Below are 20,069 nucleotides of genomic sequence, written 5' to 3'. Positions count from 1 at the left end.
GTGGCAAGAAGATGCACTGCAATCCCACAGGTGCGTGGTTTGAATCCACCAGATGCTCTGCTGGAGAAGGAGGGGCAATCTCCTCTTGTACCAGTCAGATCCGATTTGACGGTACATACACACACAAAATAATAATAAAATAAAAAAATTTGTAAAAAGAATTTATTGTTCAAAAAGGCTTTCTTAGCCATTTTCTTGGACTTTGCCATGTGGATGGGTGAGAATGTAGGAATAGGAGGTGTTAGTCTATCGACAAGGGGATTACTTGGTATCACCATTAAATTAAACAGATTTAGCAGCAGAATTTGGAAATCTCAGCAGAGAAGCAGCAGATCATTCGGAGTGCACGACCTCGGGGTTCAAAGATTCCTGCTCCCCTCAGACCATGGCCTATAGGAGCAGCAGCGGCTGCAGCAAAGAGCCTGAGACTCGATAGGGACAGTGTTGACCTGGGGACTGCTACTTCACTGAACTAAAGAGCCTGTGTTCAAGTTTGCTGGGGGACTGGAGGGAGAGCCATCCTTGGCAGGACTGAGAGTAAGACTGGCCTCAGGCTGCAAGGCTGGAAGCTGCAGTGCGTGTGAGTGCATTTCAGAGGCTGTCCTGACCTACTGAGTGGGACCTGCTGCCAGCCTGAGTTACAGCCTTTGACTTCCCTGTTAAATCTCATAATCAGGAGTGTGCTTCCATGTGGTCTGTGGGTTATTGCAATTGTTTTTGGTTTTTTAATAGCACAAGCTTTACAGAGACCCGAATAGCTTGTTTTCCCATATTTTATTCAGCTCCGTAAAGCCTTGGCTTGGACTGCTCCTCTTAAATATGAGTCGAAATTTCACACTTTGCCATTAGCACATTCTCCACTGCTCTGGTTACTAGATCAGCACTGAAGTTGTTCAAAGAGACAGTCTTCTCTTGGCCAAATGCATAGCGTGCCCAGAGCCCAGGTTGTACACCAGAACACTTGCGGATTAGCATGGGCAGGCCAGGGTTCGTCTTCAGCTCCACTTACTTTTTTTTTTTAGTTTGTTGTTTTGTATTTTTTTCATGATCACAATTATCAAGTTTTACTCCAAAGGCAGCAAAAACCAAGTGGGAAGGGGGATTGGGGCGAAGCAGCAAGTAGAATAAAGAAAGTTTTCCAAGATGAAAGTTTAAAATGAGACCATCTCATTTTTTAAAAAAATCTCAATTCCTGAAAATCAATATTATCAGAAACCATGAACTAGCTGTGAAATTGGTAATGAAGTTATCTGATTTTTTAAAGGGGCATGATTTTAAAGTCTACAGAAAATCCACTTACTCTTTGTCCACGAAGTCCCTGATGCCCTGGCTGCTGACTGAGCGCTGACATAAGTGGATGCAAATCTCTCACAAGACTAATTTTGCCTGGCTTCCCTGAATTGCTGCGGCCACTGCCATTTCCACTTGTACAGACGCTTGCGATGGATTTTCGGGCCCAGTAAAGCAGTAAGATTGATGTTGGAATAAGTAGAAAGAGGTGTGGGAGCGGGAGAGACATGTTTGATCTCACAGGAATTGATGTTATTGATGAGGGCAGTTCCCCTTTGTGGGGTTAGGAGAGGTCAGATATGTCCATCCCCATGTGATCCTTGCTTCTTTTACAATAACCTATAATACTGTCATAATAGATGCCTAAGTTACTGGTTTATATATGTGTTGTACTGTACTTTCTACCTAAAACGTCTACTGTGTAACACTCTGCATTGAGTCTCTGGACAGCAGCATCTACTATGTTGTATCTAACAGCTCTTAAGCATTGTAACTGTCTCCCTGTTTAACTTTCTTTCAGAGATCTTACTCTGAAGTGCATCATGGCTTCTAAACCCAGCAAAACCACTGTTAGTGCTAGGGGCAGCAAGAATCAAAGGAGAAGTATCATGGAAGTGAAACAAGAAGGAATAAACATCATTCACAGTTTACAGTTCACAGTTTAGACGTGCTGCACAAGAGAATCCCAGCAATCTTCAAAAACAAAGAAAAAATACTCCATGCTTTTAAAGGATCAGCTTCACTGACAGACAGCAACAAGGTGAAGGAAAATTCTAGATGGACCTATACTTGTTGTTGTTGTTATGTGCCATCGAGTTGCTTGCGACTCATAGCGACCCTATGTACAACAGCCCTAAACCCTGCTCTGTTCTGTGCCAATCGCACTGTCTCTGACACTCCCATCCCAATTACCCCAGTCATTGAATCAATCCACCTCATAGAGGGCCTTCCCCTCGTGCGCTGTCCCTCTACCCTCCCAAGCATGATGTCCTTCTCCAAGGACTGGTCTCTCCTCACAACATGTTCAACGTATGTTAGATGGAGCCTCAGAATCCTTGCCTCCAAGGAGCCACCTGGTTTAATCCTTTCCAGGATGAGTCTGTTTGTTTTCCTAGCAGACCATGGTATTCTCAATACCCTTCTCCAGCACCACAGCTCAAAGGCATCAATTCTCCTTTTATCCTCCTTGGTCATTGTCCAACTCTCTGATGCATAACAAGTGATTGCAAAGACCATTGCCTGTATCAGATGCACCTTAGTCTCCAGAGAGACACCATTGCTCTTCAGTACTTTGGAGAGGTCCCTAACAGCAGATTTTCCCATGGCAATGCACCTTTTAATTTCCTGGCTACTGGTGCCAAGAGTGTTGACCGTGGAGCCAAGCAAAGTAAAGCTGTACTAGTTAGGGAGAAATTGTTAATGCCCTGGATTGGCGGCAACTGCAGATCACTAAGTCTTGTTCAATATGGTTAAATAAAAAGCAGGCCAGGTAAAGCCAGGATATGTGTCCTGCATCCAGATCACAGAACATATTACCCATGTCAAGTGATACGTGTGTGCACATAATAGCATATCAGACACTCTGAGAAGTCCTGGAGTAAAGAAACCTGGTTCAATTTATTTAATGTGATAATTCTCATATGTATTTGATCACACCCAAATGTATTGCCATTGAGTCTGAACTGACCCAGAGCTGACGCTTTAGAGGGTTTTAGGCAGGCTGCAAAGCTCACAGGAGGAGATTGCCAGTCTTTCTCCTGTAGAGCCGCTGGTGGACTGGAAGCACCAGAGGGATACTGCCTTTGGGTTAGCAGTGCAACTCTCTGCACGCTCTTCCACCAGAGTTTCCTGGTATTTGATCGAGAAACCCTTATCTCATTGAGTACTCACTAGTCAAGCGGTTTTCAACCACAGATGATTTTGCCTCCCCGGGAACATGTGGCAATCTCTAAAGACACTGTTTTCACACCTGGGAAGATACTACTATCACTGAATAGGTAGAGAGTAGGGATGCTAACCTTGTACTTGGCCCAGGACGGCACCCCCTCCCCACTCCCTCATCCAGAGAACAATCTGGTCCAAAGTGCCAGCAGAGCTGGGTGCACAGACCTGGTACTGGTCTATGGCACATGGTTTAGGAAATCTGCAATGGAGACTGGGGAGGTGTCTTTTCAGTATTAATTAAAGGACAATAGCATATTAATTATAATTTGTTTTAAATGTATTTTAAAAGTTTTATTTTCTTCAACCTAATCATCTTAATTATTTAAGATTTTTTCCCCTCTGTATTCTCTTCACATTCTTAGTTTATAGCATTAAAACCTGCAAAAGCTGGAAACAGTGGAAGACATAAATCTGCCAAGAAAGGAAAAGGTTCACTATTTTCTACTAACAGAGAACAATAAAAATTTTAAAAAGTGGTCAAGACTGCACCCTGTCAAAGGTGAAAAACTTGCGCGACCCAGAGAAACAGTTTCATCGAGTTCCAGCTCTCACAATTTGTACTGTGTTTGCTTTTGTTTGGTGTTGTTATTGTTATCTTTGTTCTCCAGAGCCTTTGAGTTTCCTCTGAGTCATAGCATAGAAACCCTGTGTACAACAGAACAAATCTCTGTACAAAACTCTGCCTGATCACATGCCACCTCTGCTGTGATTATGTTCATTGTTGCAGCCCCATCTCATTGAGGGTCTTCTCCTCTGATGACTCTCCGCTTTTCCAAGCATGATGTCCTTTTCCAGACACTGGCCCTCCTGACAGCATGTCCATGGCACGTGAGACAAAGTCTCATGATCCTCAGCTCTAAAGAGTGTCCTGACTGCACTTCATGCAAGAGAGATTTGTTCTTTTTGACGGTTCATGGGATATCCAACATTCTTTGTTCACATCACACTTGAAAGACATCAATTCTTCTTCCATTTTCTTTATTCTTTTCCCAACTTCCACATCCATTAAGAAACAACTGAAAATGCTATTGCTTGGGTCAGGCACACCCTACTCTTTAAAGTGACACCCTTGCTCTTTAGCACTTTGAAGAGGTTCTTGGCAACAGCTTTGCCTGATGCAATACATCCTTTGATTCCTTAACTGCTGTTTCCATGGGTGTTGATTGTGAATCCAAGTAAAGTGAAATCTTTGATACCTTCAATCTTTTCTCTATCATAATGTTGCCTAGTTGTCCACTTGGGAGGATTTTTGTTTTCTTGTTGTTGAAATGTAATCCATGCTAAAGTCTTTGAGATTTCAGTCATTTGCATTTTTTGCAAACAAGATTATGTTATTTGCATGTTGCATTTTTTAAAATGAATTCATTTTCTCATAGTTGAGGAGGGTGAATTCAGATCACTGGCTTTTAGGGGAAGATAAGATTTTTTTTTTCTGTTGGTTCTGTAGTATGTTGTTCCTACTACCCCAAAAGCTGAGTATCTTGGTGGTTCAAATCCTCCAGTAGGTCTGCAGGTAAAAGACGGGCAGCCTCCTCCTGTTAAGAATCATAGCCTTGGACTTGGCCTAGGGTCACTCTGAGTAGGAACTGACTCAGTGCCACTGGTCTGAGTAAGCTGAGTAAGGAAGGTCCTTGTTCTCTCCAGCTTCTATTTCCTGGTTTCTTGCAGATCTCCATGTGTCTTGGCCTCTATAGTACCCTGTATCTGTCCGCTCACTTGTTTAATCCCTTCTACATGTTGAATTGACAACCTATATGTAGTAATTCAAATCTATCACAGAGCTCTGTGGAAGAAAAATGAGGATAATGATTTATATCCAGAAACCTGATTTGGGGCAGGGACACTGAGCCTTGGAGGATCACTCAATGAATGGCAATGGGTCTGCTTTTAGTTTTGTATGGAAGGTGAACTCATTGACATAACAAAGTTAATTTATTCTCAGATGAGATTATATATAACCACAGGCAAAAGGTAAGGATTTTACAACATATATTTTGGCAGGGACATAATTCAACCTGTAACATAAAGTATATCTGATATTGTACCTCATGAAACTTTTTGGATTCTCTTGTTGTTGTTATTATGTGCCATCAAGTCTCCTGAGACTCATAGTGACCTTATGTACAACAGCTCTGAAGCCTGCCCCATCCTAAGCCAGTCTCACTGACTCTGACACACCTTTCCCTATTACCCTAGTTACTGTGTCAATCCATCTCATCCAAGGTCTTCCTCTCCTGGGCTGTCCCCTCTACCCTTCCAAGCATTATGCCATTCTCAAAGGACTGGTCCCTCCTGGCAACATACCCAAAGTATGTGAGCTTCAAAATCCTTGCCTCCAAGGAGAAAGTTGGTTTCACCCTCTCCAATACAAATCTATTTGTTCTCTCAGCAGTCCATGGTATGTTCAATACTCTTAAGAGACTTAATCTTTTCATGCTTTCATTTAAAATTATTATTCCTTTCTGAGGCACTTTTTCATATACTGTTTTGTATTAGTTATTTGTAGATATAGGTATACATCTATATCTAGGGCCTAACATAATATTGTTTGAATTTACTTTTTAACTTTAAAATTTATCTTAAATTTCATAACTGAAATGTAAAATTATTACATACCTCATGAAATCTTTCTAAGCACATCTACTCTATAAATAGTTCCTCTCTTCATGTGATAATACGCATTCTGACAATTTAGCACCCTTGCTACCCACATTTCTCAAGAAGATAAAGCTGTCAAGATAATGTGACTTTCCAGATTTGGGTGGTGGCAATGGTAGTGGGGAAGCCCATAGCTGATGGGCTTGGAGCAGTGGTGAGGACACAACTCGTGCAGGAGGACCAGTAACTTGCTCTGAAATGAGTTTTGTAACCCAAGTTCTCTCAGAGGGGCCAGCCTAGTCAAGACTTCCCTGCAGGACTTTCACTGATGCTGCTAACAGGTGGTGGGTGCTGGAGCTCAGTGGCTGTAAGGTAGATCTAGGATGAGCAGCCAAGTTGTACCTCACACAGTGAATGAGAGGAAGAAGGCAAACAGAATGGGAGAGAGAATGCAGGTGTCTCTGAAGCAGAAACAAAAGACTTTGAGGTGGGTGAGCTCTGGTAGCTTAGTGGTAAGGAGTTGCTTTGCCAATCCAAAGGCGCATGGTTCAAGTCTACCAACTGCTATAAGGAACAACAACAACAACAACACATTTAAGGACAAATCACTGTATTCCCAGCGTTCTCCAGTTCTTGGGTCTGATCTGAATGAAGCCCTGAAATTCTGTGCTTTCTGGTTTATGTGAAATTGTAGTATATATACTTCCAGTAATCGCTCCTTTTTACCTCATTGGACTAATGTGTCTTAAAAACACACACATCCCGACTGCAGACTTACAGATTCCTTGGTCGGACCAACTCTGGCCTGTAACACGTCACCTGGATTTCCATCTCCTCTTCGACCTTCTCTTAACCAGCTGGTTGTGGTATTGGACAAGTCTTCTGGCCATTCTAATTCTCAGTTTCTTTAATAGGTAAAAGATAATTTCACAACATGCTCCACCATTTACCAAAAACCTTCCCATACATTACCTCGTATGACTTTTTTTTAATATCTTGAGATAAAGACTATGAATTTGTATCCACATTTTAGAACAATTCTAAAACAGAACGTAACACCTCTGGGCTGTCTATTCAGAACCCACTCCTAGCGGACCTCACACTGGTTTTTCTGAGATGCCTCTGGATGGGTCTGAACCTCCCATCTTTTGATTGAAGGCCAAGTCCTTAAGTATTTGTATCACCCAGAGCCTTCTTCAGAGAGAGTGGTGACTTTATATTTTTATGAGTCTTGTGTTAGACATGTTGGTACCATATCAAAAATCTGGTTGTGATAAAAGGCTCTATTTCCATCAACACGAGTAACACACTTGACTGAGCAAGTGCTTCACTGAGGACTCTCGTTTCCATCTGGAGGTTAATTCCCCGGCTTTACCTAGAACTAGTAAAGAACCGGTAAAGCCTCACAGTAAAGCCTGCTAGCTCAGGTCACAAAGCACTTTCAGTGCCGGATGGGCTCACTCAGTCCAGGTCACTGGAACTCTGCCCAGTGTCCCCAAGACCTCTCACAGCCCCGCCAGGCTCAGAAGCTGGCGGCTTTCCCTCTGCCCTTCCTCTCCACCAGGTCTGCCCTGAGGCGCATCCTCTGTTGTGAGCACCCCCCCACCCCACCCCCTCCCTCCTGGCCGGGGGCTGGCCTCTCTGCTGCGCCATGCTGAGTCACCACTCCGGGGCTCCAGCGGTAGCTACTGCCAGATCACGTGACTTCTTTCTCACTTCACCCCAAAGAGATGAACGTGTTATGCAAACTGGATGCCAGCGCAAGAACACGACCTCCTTCCTCCCCGCTCACCCAAAAGCACAGCGGGGCCTCCTTATGTAATTGAAGGTTAATCCAACACAGCACACTGCATGCCTGTGTGAAAAAGGGATGGAGGAAGAAGCCTGCTTTGTGGTCAGTTCACAGCAAAAAGCAGGGGCAGGAGTGGGAGGGTCCTCAGTAGGGAGGGGAGGGAGTCTTCAGTTTGACCTGTTCAATATTTTCAGGAAAAGAAATGGGAGAGAGAAGGCTGGAAGAGGCCTTGTGTAAAGCTGCTTTATTGTTATGATAACCACTGCCGTTATAAAAAATATCCAGAAACAAGCGCCATTGCCAGTGAGCCCATTACAACTCAAGAGACATGTAAAACAGGTTAGAACTCCCCCAGGGTTTCCAAGGCTGCACATCTTTTGTTTGTTTGTTGTTGTTTAATGCCATCGAGTCTTAGACGACTCATAGCGACCCTATGAACGAACAGCCTGAGCACTGTTCATACATAGAGTTTCCGGAGGCAAGCCATTTCAGAAGTGGATGCCGCTCCTGCTTCCAGACTTGATTTAGTCGGGAAGCTCCAGCCAACACTGTCCACCATGGGTACCCATTACCACGATTGGCACATCACTGTCACAGGCTTCAGCATCACAGCAACCACGAGTTACCTCTGTACAGCAACGCACAGACCAGTGCTATACCACCTAGAAGAATGTTTGACAGGAAGACAATTTGAACCTGGCCGAGGGCCACAGATGAAAATCACCCACCTTCGGCTTGGTAGCACAGCTTCCTTTCCACCAGAAGCCAAAGGCTACGCCTTTACCCTGAGGAGTGGCTGGTGGGGTTCTAAGCACCAACTTTTCAGTTAGCAGTTCAGTTCTTTAACCACTGTATCACAGAGTTTCATTGCTACCGTTACCCCATGGCTGTGGAGTTGGCTCTGAATTGTAACAACCCTGCATCCGGTTTCCAAGGCTGTCAATCTCTACAGAGAGCAATTTCCATCTTTCTCCGTCAGAGCAGCTGGTGGGTTCAAACTGCATTTCAGTTTGAAGCTTGAAGGTTGCACACCACACTCACAGCGCTCATTCTGCTGTTTTAGTGACATGGAATAATCGTTTTGGTCACAATGAAGGCTTTTCTACATGTGGTTCTGTGAGCGGCTTTTGTGTCACCCTGAACACCCATGCATGAAGCCCAGCCTTACAACATCCCTGGGTTTAGTCACAAATGGAAACTTTGTGATCTATACCTTTTTTTTTCTCCATTAACTGATTTCAGTAGTAGATCACCAGGCCCACTTCCTACTCCATCCTAATTTGGAAACGGCACTGAGACTGTTCCACATCACAGCCACAGGCGCGCCTCCGTGTACAGACTGAAGTGTACTGATAGAAACTGTACCTGGGTCTCCTACATGGAGAGAAAAATTCTGCAATTGAACCACCAAAAGCCACACTTTATGGCATATCTTGAGTTAATCCAATATGTGCATCGAGTATATAAAATAACCAGGGACCATCTCTCATATAGTGCATGCTACAAAGTAAAAGATCACTAAATTGTTTGTTGTTGTTAAGTGCCATTGAGTCGCAGGCGACTCATAGAGAACCTATGAAGGAGAGTTCTCGATGCTTGGGTGCCTTTCATCCTCTCTCCAGGTTCTAGGGTTTCTGCAGGCAAGCTATTACGGAAGTGGATGCCACTCCTCCTCCCAAGATCACTAAATAGTAGGACTATTATTGTTGTTGTTGTGTACTGTTGAGTCAGAACTAAGTCATAGCTGACCTTCCAGCTGGTGTATTGCACAGCAGGAGATTGCCTGTCTTTCTCCAGAGGAGCTGATGGATGCAAACTGCTTTCTATTGTTGTTGTTGTTGTTTGGTGCCATCAAATTGAGTAAGATTAATAATGATCCTAAGAACAATAGATCTGAGCCCTGTCCTATCCTGTGCCACCCTCACAAGCTCTGACACATTCAAGCCCACTGCTGCAGTCACTGAATGTCATTGTGTGTCAATCCACCTGGTTGAGGGTCTTCCTCTGTTCTGCTGTCCCTCGACTTTTATAAGCATCATGTCCCTCTCCAAGGAAGAGTTTCTCCTAGCAACATGCCCAAAGTATGTGATACAAAACCTTATCATCCTTGCCTCCAATGAGCATTCTGGCTACACCTTCTCCAAAACATACCTGTTTGTTCTTTTGGAAGTCTATGGGATGTCCAGTACTCTTCTCCAACACCACAATTCAAAGGCGTCAATTCTTCTTCTGTCATCCTTATTCATTGTTCAGCTCTCATGTGCATGGCAAGTGAATGAAAAGGCCATGGCCTGAAGCAGTTAGCCTTACAATCTTTTTAAAAAGAGGAAAGCCCTCAATGAGATGGATTGACACAGTTACTGCAACCATGGGCTATAGTGTAGTAAAGATTTTTGTGAGGATGGCACAGGATTGGGCAAGATTTTGCTCTGCTTGTCATGGGCTAACTAGGAGTTTGACATGATTGCACTTAACAATGACAAATCTATCTTAAAGACTCTCTTGAGCTTTTCCTTCAGATACATTCATGGACCATATACTATGCACCGAGCATCGTGTTAGGTCCTGAGACAGCTGGAGGAGTAGGCCTACATAGGAGAAGAGGATTGACTATCCCATGGCTTGCCAAAAGAACAAACAAGTCTGTCTTGAAGAAAGTGCAACCAGGGTGCTCCTTAGACATAAGGATGATGAAACCTGGTCTCATATATATATATATATTTGGGCATATCGTCAAGGGGAACCAGACCTTACAAGAAACATTGTACTGAGAAAGACGGAGGGTCAGACAAAGAGAGGAAGACCCTCAACAAGATAGACTGACTCAGTGACAGTGACAATGGCCTTGAGCATAATCAGAGATGGTGTGGATGGTGCAGGATGGGGCAAGGATCAGGTCTGTTGCTCAGAGGGACACTGGGAGTCATAGTTGACTCAGTGGCACCTCACAACAACAACATCACTGCCATTCAGACTAGGTCCAAGGCTGCCTTAGCCACTGTCTTACTGAGTGACCTTGGACATGAATTTTAAGCTTCTTGAGCCTAAAATTTACTTTGCTGTGAATGAGGTAACAATGTCTATGTTGTAGTGTTGCTGATAGGATTAGGATATGTGTTTAGTTCAGCACATTGCTCACACAAGGAGAAACCCCAAACTAAGCTTAGTGTTTAACTGCCACTGAGTTGGGCCCTGACTCATGGTGACCCCATTCGTGCACAAGAGAATGGGTGCTACTTGGTTCAATACCATTCTTATGATCAGGCACAGATGAGACCATTGTGACTTGTGGAGTTTTGCTACTTAAATTTTCTTAGTATAAAGTTTTTGTGTTCATTTTTCAAAAAAGCATCCAAAGAAATAGGTCTTATTTCAAAAGTCATCCATTGATCAGCAATACAATCCAAGATTTGAACCCTAGGCTAAAAATGACTGGAACAACATGTCAACAGAGAACTGCCAGAAGTGCAGGCTGGGTTTAGACGGGGTCGTGGTACTAGGGATATTGTAGCTAATGTTAGATGGATCCTGGCTGAAAGTAGAGAGTACCAGAGAAATGTCTACCTCTGTTTCAATGATTATGTAAAGGCGTTTGACTGTGTGGATCACAATACACTGTGGCTGACTCTGAGATGAATGGGAATCCTAGAACACTTAATCGTGCTAATGCAAAACCTATACTTGGACCAGGAGGCAGTCATCAGAACAGAGCAAGGAAACACTGCACGGTTCAAAATTGGGAGGGGTGTACACCAGGGATGTGTCCTTTCTCCATACCTTTTCAACCTATATGCAGAACAGATTATCCAGGAAGCTGGGCTCTATGAGGAGAAGGTGTGGCATCAGGATTTGAGGTACACTAATCAACAATCTGTGCTATACAGATGACACAATCCTGCTTGTTGAAACTGAAGAGGACCTGAAGCACTTGCTGCAGAAGGTCAAGGACTGCAGCCTTCAACATGGATTGAGACTCAATATCAAGAACACAAAGATTCTCACCAGTGGACCAATTGGCAACATCGTGATGGATGGTGAAGAGATTGAAACTGTTAACAGTTTTAGTTTGCTTGGCATTACAGTCAATACTCTTGGCACCAGCAGCCAGGAAATTAAAAGATGTATTGTAATGGGAAAGTCAGCTGTTAGAGACCTCTCTAAAGGACCGAAGAGCAAGGGTGTCACTCTGGAGACTGAGGTGCATCTTTGTAGTCATTTGCTATGCATCAGAGAGCTGGATAATGACTAGGGATAATAGAAAGCAAATTGATGTCTTTGAGCTGTGGTGTTGGAGAAGAGTGTTGAATATACCATGGACTGATAAGAAAATGGACAGGTTTATCTTTGAGAGGGTTAAACCAGGCTGCTCTTTGGAGGCAAGGATTCTGAAGCTTCATCTGACATACTTTGGACATGTTGCAAGGAGGGATCAATCCTTTGGAGAGGGATGTCATGCTTGGGAGGGTGGAGGGACAGCTCAGGAGAGGAAGACCCTCTGTGAGGTGGATTGATTCAGTGACTGGGGTAATAGGGTAGTTGTGTCAGAGACAGTGAGATTGGCACAGGATAGAGCAGGGTTTAGGGATGTTGTACATAGGGTCGCTATGAGTCGCCGGTGACTTGATGGCACATAACAACAATTGCTTGCTGTGAATGGGCACATGGGAAATCAGAGGTTCTCTGACCATTCTGGTCTTTCTAGATTCCATGTCTCTCCTGGGCAGGTGCTATCCATGAAAGGGAGATTAAGATATATATTAAACATGTTAAAAATTGAGGACTATAACTCTAACATTAATGTGAATCTTTCAGTATTATTTGCACATTGGGCAAGTCCTGGAGATAAATACAGCTTTCTTGTTATTTCTGTGATGTTTCTGATGAGAAAATAAGAAATATGAAGCCAGAGAGCCAAACACGCAGGGCAAAGGCCGAAAAAAAACCACCCCAAAAATCTCCTTGTAAAGAAACTGTTCTTTGTTGATTACCACCCAGTGGTAACATTTTGGAAAGTTAAACAGATTTAATTTGCAAACATGAAACCTTCATTCTTTCTCTCACCCATATCTTGTGCTCTTTCTGTATCTTAAACCCTGTGAACTTGAAATCTCTGTGAAGATTTTAAAGTCTTCTGATTGGAATGTTTTGCAGCTCCAACTGCAAAAGCTAAAATCCAAATTGGTTTGAGGGAAAACAGTTAACTTTCTGACCTCTTGTGTGCCTGTTTATTTTCTTAACATCTCTTGGTTGTGTTTCATCTCTGTATTCATTTTCTGGATTTGTCCACTAGGATTTTAAGGACAGTGTTTCTAAAAAAATGAGTGTTTTTCATACTGAGAAATATATCTTACATTTTAACCCAAACATACTATTTCACCATGAGGGATATTTAAGAGTCTCTTGCCATGAAATAGACAGACACTTGGGTGGGACTATGATTAAAGGCATTCAGCTGTTAACGAAAAAGTCTGTGGTTCAAGCCTACCAGCTGCTCACGGCAAAAATAATGAGGTTTCCATAAAGATTTACAGCCTTTGTAACCCAATGGGATGTTCTTCTCTGCCTTACGGGGCTGCTGTGAGTCAGAATTGGCTTGATGACAGTGCGCTTGGTTTGGGTTTTGTGGCACTTGAATGCTAATCAATGTTTTTAAACCCATGCTATGATGATCTTCAAGGAATGCTGGGCCTATAACTACAGGGAAGAGACAAGAACTTTCCTCATAAACTGATAGAATAATAAATTCCTGCTTTTTCAAGCCATGTACTTGTGTATTTCTGATAGAGTAACACACATGCCAATACAAAAAAAAAAAAGATGGGAGCCCCCTAATGATTGCTGTCGAATAGAAACTCACTTAGAGCTACTCCTCTGTTGGATTTCCAAGACTGTAAGGTAAAGTCCATTAAAGGCTCAGGTGGATTTGAACCATGTACTAAGTGTAACCTTTAGGTTAGTGGCACAACTCCACATAGACTGTTGTTACGCACATCAAGTTGGATGCAACCCGTTTTCAGAGGCTCTGAATCGTATGGGAAGAAACTGCTCATTTTTCTCCCATGAAGAAGCTGGTGGATTCAAACCATGTGCCTTTGAATTGGCAGTGCAATGCCTTACCCAGTAGGCCACCAGAGCTCCCTTCTAAAGGAGTAGGTTACGGAACTTCCTATAGCGGCATCTTAACACCACTGACCTGAAGTCTCTGTCCTCACCCTTGTCATCAAATGAATAAAGCAGAGCAATTCCCCTGCATTCCCAGGAGTGTTTCTCTACCCTTGGATTTTCAAACTAGAAGGTGCAAATGTCCAGGAAGTATATGCTTTGTAATATGATGAACCTGCCTGATACATGTGTACTAAAATAAGGAGGACTCTATAATTTGTTGCCTCAACCAAGAGATTTCTGAGAGTGAAAGGGGCACTTAAAGGATGATGCCAGGACTGTACACAATAACAAGGCATGGATTAGCAGCCTGAAACAAGTTTAGGCTAGCCAGAATCTACAGAATGCCACAAAGATGGCCTCCTTATACTTCAAGGGGAATGCAGGCCAGTGGAGTAGACATCTGGGGGAGCACTAGTTTCTTGGCATCATCTAAGCCTCTTCTCTGAGCAGTGTAGGTAGCTAACTTCAACTTTACTTTTCCCAGCTCAAGGATGTTGCCCAAACAGTGGTGGAGGTAAGGGAGATGGTTACTTTAACAACCCCACAGAAGTCCCCTGGGAATAGTTACCAGGGTGAGGATGCCAGGCAAGAGAATACCCTAAAAGAGCACCCCTGGTGAGGTGAGGGTCACCCCTACTAGCAATCAATGTCCAATAATAACCCCACTGGTGGTGCTGAGAGCCAAGCTCATGTCACTCCTCACTGATGCATGGCCGGGCTGAAGAAAGAGCTCATTGAATTATTCACGGAAAAGTGTGGTGTCCAAAAGGCCAGGCCTGAGAACGAAGGCGCCTCGAGCACAGTGCTTGGCAGGACACCAGAGCCAAAAGGTACAGCAAAGACCTTCCAGAAGTGGTTCCTGGAGTGGGCTTTGCGTCATAGATGGGCCACTCTAAGGACAGATGGGAACTCGGGCCATGGGTGCCTGAGCCTTGGCTCGGCTTCTCAGGGTAGGGCAAGCCCAGACCAGTGGGACCTGGGGCACCTGCCCCAGTACTGACAGGGTCCCAGGCTTCCTAGAATCTACCTGTGTGACCAGGGGTGAGATGACCTTGAGCGTCAGATGCCTTGGATCTAATCCTGGGTAAACAGACCTTAAAGATCATCACTTTTTGATAAGACTTTCAATCCCCCAGTACTACCCTAAGCACTTTCTGTCTCTTATCTCTCTCTTTTCACAGCAGCCCTAAATACTAGTGAACAAACAAAACCATTTCATTGTCCTTTGGAGTGAGTTGACCTCCAGTGTATAGCTTACTCTTCTTCAGCTGGTTTTCAGATGCTGTAATTCCTATGGGAGAAGACCATCTTTATATCTTCCATGGAGCAGCTGGTGGAGTCAAATCACTTGCCTCTGGCAGCACAACTCTACCCACTAGGCCACCAGTTGTTGTGATGTGCCATCGAGTCAACTATGACTCATAGCAACCTTATGAACAGTGGTTCTGATCCTTGCCCTATCCTAAGCCTTCTTCACCATGTCTGACACTCATGCTCCATTGCTACAATCATTGTGTCAATCTATTTTATCCATGGTCTTTCCCTCTTGCCTTCTACTGTCTATCTTCCCAAGTATGATGTTCTTTTCCAAAAACTGGTTCCTCTGACAACATGCCCAATGTGTGTGAGGCAGAATTTCAAAATCCTTGCCTCCAAGGAGCAACCTAGTTTCAGCCTCTGCAGGACAGACCTATTTGTTCTTTTGACAGTCTGTGACATGTTCAATATTATCCATCACCACAGCTCAAAGGTATCAATTCCTCATCTGTCATCCTTCATCATTGCCCAGCTCTCAAATGCATAGCAAGCAACTGAGAAGACCATAGCTTGGATCAGGTTAGTCTCTAAGCTGACATAGTTGCTCTTCAGCAACTAAGGAGAGGTCTTTGATTGCATATTTCCCCAGTGAAACTCATCTTTTGATTTCCTAACTGCTGGTGCCAAGTGTATTGACTATGGATCTGGGAGAGCTGGAATCTTTAACAACTTCAAGCTTTTCATCGTCTATCGTGATGCTGCCTATGGCCTGGTAGAGAGGATTTTTGTTTTCTTGATGTTGAGATGCAATCCATATTGAAGGCTGCAGTCCTTGATCTTCTGCGGTAACCACATCAGGTATTATCCCTGAAAGGCCACCAGTACTATCCCTGATTTTCAGTTAAGGAACCTGAGAAACCAGATTCGTTTTGGGCGCATTTCAGTCTATTGTGACTCAAAGTAACAGAGTAGAACTGCCATGTGGGGGTTTCCTGGCTCGGCAGTAGTCTCTCTGCCACAGAGTCATTGTGTGGATTCAAACTGTCAACCTTTTGGTTAGCTGCTGATTGTTGCACCATTGCATCTCTTGGGCTCCTTAAGCCACAGGGTTGTTTTTCTTGTTCTTGTGCGCCATCGAGTCAGAACTGACTCATAGCTGACCCTCCAGTGGGTTTTCAGAGGCAGCAAATCACACAAGAGGAGAGTGCCTATTTCCCATCCTTTTCCAGTGGAGACCCCCTGGTGGATTCAAACAGTATGCCTCTGGGATTACAGGATCGTACACTAGGTCACCAGAGCTCCCAAGCCAAAGGGTGGTTAGGTGATTTGCCGTAAATCACTGGGTCAAATAGTGGTGGAGCCAGGTGTTGGTGGTGTGTGAAGCCAGAAACTGAGCATGTGGCTACGGTGCTACACCGGCTCCTTGGCTTGAGCCATAGATGGGGACTGATGTAGAGAAGCTCCTCCAAACCTTTGTTTACCTGGAACAGAAACATCTTTACAGTAATAACAGGCATCCCTGGCTAATGAAACGGTTAGTGTGATCAGACACTAAGCAAAAGATTGGAAGCCTGAGTCCAGTTAGAGGCACCTTGGAAGAAGGGCCTGAATTAATTCTTCTGAAAAGTCAGCTGCTGAGCACCGTTCTACACTGACACGCATGGGCCACACCGGGAGGTGGGGTCAACTGGATGGCAACAAGCTAGACAGTTGTATCAACAAAGAGAACCCTCCTGGTTTTCTCTCCTTAAAACGTCTGAACCGGTTGAGCCATGACTTGTAGAGTGAAATTGAAAAAGATCCAAATATTTCTAATTTGGGTAAAGTCAGAATGGGGAAAAAAATATTACAAGTCTAAGTCCTGGAATGGAAGATTTAGAAGCGGCATAATGGGCCCCTTCAGGAGGCTGCTTTGGGAGCCTGGATTATTGGCAGGACTCTGGAGAACAATAACCATTCTAGGTGGTGTGGTCACCGCCATCTTTGAGCAATGGCTGCTGTTTCTGACTTTACCAGCCAAGGGATTTGGTTGCTATGCAACATACATGGCCCTTGTTTTCTAGGATCTTAAGTTTCTAGCAGCAATTTTCCCTATTCTAGTTTTGTCGGTTTTTTCCTGGTTCATCCACATTTTACAAATTCAGGTCCATTTCAGTTTTGTTTCATCAGTTATGACTGAACTGGGAAGAAATAGTTTGAGGCTCTGACATATGGGAAAAGAGAGTTTTTTCTTTGAGGAAGGGAAGGGTGTGTGTGTGTGTGTGTGTGTGTGTGTGTGTGTGTGTGGTGTTTCTATCATCCTGGTATCTCCTTTCCAGTTCCACAGCTGAGGAGAATCACTTAAGCAATGCCCCTGAGAAATGCTCATATTTGTTCCCTCCTACTCGGGATTTCCTTCCTGGACAACACACTTTACACATAGGTAGCAACCGCCGGTCAGCAAATCAGCCACGCTCCTATGGTGCTACACAGGTTTCAGTGGGGCTTCCAGGTTTGCATGGACTAGTAGGAATGATGTGGTAATCAGGTTACAAAAACCAGCCAATGAAAAGCCCAGTGCATCATAACCATCGGAACTACAGCCAATCATGGGGATGGCCCTGGAGCAGGCAGTGTTGCCTTCTTTCGTGCCTGGCATTGTCCTACTTGGAGGCCAACAGAAGGCAGCTAAAAATAGCAACCATGGAAGAGGAACTAACAAAGGTGAAAGATGAAAGCAACAGGGGCGGGGAAGGGAAACCAATAACAAATGAACTCATTAAAAAATTTTTCAGGGAAGGTTGCACTAAATTTTGTTTTTAGAGTAGAAATATTTTAGAGCAATGTGCTTATCTGCCCCACTTAAAAACGCCAAAAGGAATTTCCCTTTTTCTTAGTTCCCCATTCTCCCTTTCCATTCGACAGCAAGTTCGGGCTTGGATTTGACCACAAAAAGCAGCAATGTGTCGATTCTGAATCCACAGTACTCAACAACAACCAAGCATGATAGAGTAACAACAGCACAGCAAGAGAATGTCAACTTCGATGAAGCCAGGAGGCTGGGACTCAACACATCTTGAAGGGAGAACTTTTGAGTCTCAGATGTGACCACTGCAGGGAACTCCATGGAGTGGCATCTGTTGTACCTGAAACTGGTGACAACTGGCTTGCTTTCTAAAACACTTGCTTTCGACAAAGAAAGCCCCTTGGCCAAGAGAGAAATCTGAACACACTTTACCCTTTGGCACCCTTCATTTGATATTAACATAACCAGACAAGAAGGGAGGCAGGCTGACCTCAAAGAGATAAGGATTAGTCTCCTTGGAGCTAGAGGACCCAGGGCTGTGTTTTGTTGACGCTGGAAGACAAGCCACACTCACCTCTGTCCTGTCTAAAGTCACCCACCATGCACCCTGCTTTCCTTATTGTAGAAACTGTTTCTGTGAACAGGCTTTGAGGGGAAACACACTGCTTAAACCAGAGACACCGCGGTAATTTCTATTGTTTTTCAAGCGTGGGTATGACTTTCAAAGCCTCATCTTCCCGGTACCAAAAACAAACCCTAGCACCTCCTGCTCCAGGCCCACGTCTCTCACAAGGCAGTTTTGAGGCCTTGGAAAGGAATCATGTTTGAGTAAGGAGATGCTTCCGGCTGCTTGTGAGTTCTGTGAAGCTCTTTCCCAGCTCAGCACACTCCGGCATGCCCACCGCAGTCCGGCACCTGGTCCCCACCACTGTACCCCTTCTTCTCGTTGATCCTCATCACCCCTACTCTTACCTCAAAGGGGTTCCCTAAGCAACGCCTTCAGGATGGAAAGATCATGTCATCTAATGGCTTGTGGTTTTATATCTTCCAATGCACCACCTTGATTTCCTCACATTAGTAATTAACCCTACTCCCCAAACCAGGGTGACTGGACAGAGGAAGGGAGCAGGGATGGGGATTCAAAAGAGCAGCTGCAGGGCCCAGACCTGTGTCCCTGGGCCTGCTAATAATAGCTCCTATCGCTCTCTGCCAGGTGTGCTATGCACTTACACTTTATCTCAGGTAATCCCCACAGCTCAGGTAAGTGCCAGTGATCCCCACTTTGAAGTGGGAGCAATGAAGGCTCTGAGAGGTGGAGTCTTTACCTAAGCTCTCAAAGTCATTAAGTGCTGGAAGCAGGTTTGGATCAAGTAAGGAGAACTGGGGGGTGGGGGGGGGGGGGGGGGGGAGGTGGAGTGCATTACATGTTGCTGCAAATTGGAAAGTCCATAGTTGAAAAATGGGCTGTCTCCTCCCTGGAAGATTTACAGCCTCAGGAACTGGAAGGAGGGCTGCTAGGAGTCAGAACGTACTCAGTGATGGTGGGGAAAACCACCTGTGGGAATCTTGTTAAGACATTCACACAATGGGATACGATCCAGCACTCGGGATCAACCGTTTCATAAAACACTATAGAACAGGGGAGAGCCTAGAGAGCATTATACTGAGTTTCATATGGACAAATAATGCATAAGACCATTCTTATAAAAGTAGGAGGAAAACTGACTAAGATGTGTGTAAGTGTTCAAAAGGGGAAACAGGTAAGAGAGAGGGAAAAAGGGGAAAGGTAGAAATCACCAGGATAGCAGAGTTTCATGGGTGGATGAGGGGATGAAGAAATAGGAAAGATTCAATGGGGACTTAAAAAGATGGGGTGTTGTGCTTGGGTGTCATTGAGTCAGAACCAACCCACAGCTGACCCTCCAGCTGATTTTCAGAGGTAATAAATCACATGGGAGGAGATTGCCCATCTTTTTCCTGAGGAACAGCTGGTGGATTCGAACCATGTGCCTTTGGGATTATAGCACAGTTTCTTTCCATTAGGCCACCACCGCTCTCTAGAGCAATAAAAATCACATGAAATACAATGTATATGGATGATTGTATGAAACAATGTGAATGAAAGATTGTACAAATGTAGATTCTGATTCAGTCTGTGGGGGCAGAGGTGTGTAGAAATGCAAATTCACAGCAGGAAGTGAAATTGGAGTAAACCAATTTGAACTAAACCATCTTGGA

General features: G+C 44.2%; 1 pseudogene; it reads right to left on the bottom strand.

The window, feature by feature from the left end:
* Positions 1-813: 813 nt before the first annotated feature.
* LOC102855153 lies at positions 814-1,419 on the bottom strand (annotated as a pseudogene).
* Positions 1,420-20,069: the final 18,650 nt, after the last annotated feature.

Source organism: Elephantulus edwardii, unplaced genomic scaffold, assembly GCF_000299155.1.
Source record: "Elephantulus edwardii isolate Elephantulus edwardi_28Jun2011 unplaced genomic scaffold, EleEdw1.0 scaffold00202, whole genome shotgun sequence".
NCBI lineage: Eukaryota > Metazoa > Chordata > Mammalia > Macroscelidea > Macroscelididae > Elephantulus > Elephantulus edwardii.
This window is presented reverse-complemented; position numbering and strand designations above follow the sequence as displayed.